General features: G+C 41.2%; 1 protein-coding gene across 1 annotated transcript in view; it reads left to right on the top strand.

Annotated features, from left to right (window-relative positions):
* Positions 1-843: 843 nt before the first annotated feature.
* Positions 844-1,248, top strand: part of LOC106520637 (uncharacterized) — a gene marked incomplete at both ends in the record, with an annotated part of 7,040 nt that continues 6,635 nt past the window's right edge. Inside the window, 1 exon segment of the mRNA XM_014012844.1 lies at positions 844-918.

Here is a 1,248-nt window from a genome sequence, read left to right as displayed (position 1 = left end):
TGTGTGTGTGTGTGTGTGTGTGTGTGTTGATATTCTCCATATGCCATCATTAATTTTTCTAGTTTCAGCAGAGATATAGACTTTGAGTCTTGTTATTTTCTCCCGTTGCCATGGAGATTCACATTATCTGCCATACTCACGCTCCAACTCAACTCAGAGGTAACTTGACTCAGAATTGAGTTACCCAGTTGAAAGCACCTGTTCAGAGACTGAAAACTCTGAGTGTCACAGAGCAGGTTAGGTTCATTCAGAGGATCTGAACCAAGGCTTGTGAAACCTGCTTTCTGGAACTGGGCCCAGGAGTTTAGAAACTCACTAACTTTTTTCACACACTAATTACAAGCAAACAGACCACAGGTGAGGATGGTTTCCTTTTAACAGCCTGTGTGTGTCCACCTGTTTGTATCACGCCAAAACAGCCATGTAATTATTTATTGTCAGGGTCACTTTGGGTATTTTCTGTCATCATGGTGTAAAAAAAGACAAACACAACTGTTTGATAATGAGTGGCTTCACCTAACCTAATAGCGAGTGAAAGAAAAATAATTTTTAAATTATTCATCATATTCTCTGAAACATGCCCAAAAAATTACAAATTCTGCCAGGGTTTGTAAAGCTTTGAGCACAACTTTAGGTGTAAACACATGGGTGACTACACACCTGACAAACAGTTGAAGGGCCTGTTAAAAAGATGTTTCAGTCACACGATGGTGTGAGTCAGAGTTGAACTGGTTGGTATCAGGTGTAACGCTGCATTGTAAGTTTTAGAAGCTCTAATCTGAGCTCTACTCTATTTAAAGTTGTTTTATCCCATTTGATGTAAATGACTTATTTACCCCCGCNACTTCCAATATCGGACACGTTCTGTCTTGCGCTTGTTTTGGACCCGAACCGGGTCACCGGACCTCTCTGACAGACGTGAGTCCACGTAGTGTGGGGTTAACATCTTCCCGGATGCACAAACGTGGTGCTGGTGTCGGCCGTTTGGGTTCAGGTTCGGTATGAGACCAGAGATGAGCTGGCATGAAGAGCCGTCACCAGACTCCATTCAAAAAACAGAGGATTTTAGTCGTAAAGCTTTATTGGGTCAGAACCAGAACCAGGAGCAGAACAGCTTCCTTGTGCACAGAACTGTTTGTTGTCCCTCTATTCATTAATGTTAGTAGTTTTAGTATTCTACCTATCTATCTATCTATCTATCTATCTATCTATCTAGATAGATAGATAGATAGATAGATAGATAGATAG

This window comes from Austrofundulus limnaeus, unplaced genomic scaffold (assembly GCF_001266775.1).
Source record: "Austrofundulus limnaeus strain Quisiro unplaced genomic scaffold, Austrofundulus_limnaeus-1.0 Scaffold95, whole genome shotgun sequence".
NCBI lineage: Eukaryota > Metazoa > Chordata > Actinopteri > Cyprinodontiformes > Rivulidae > Austrofundulus > Austrofundulus limnaeus.
Note: the sequence above shows the minus strand (reverse complement) of the source record. Positions and strands in the feature narration are given on the sequence as shown.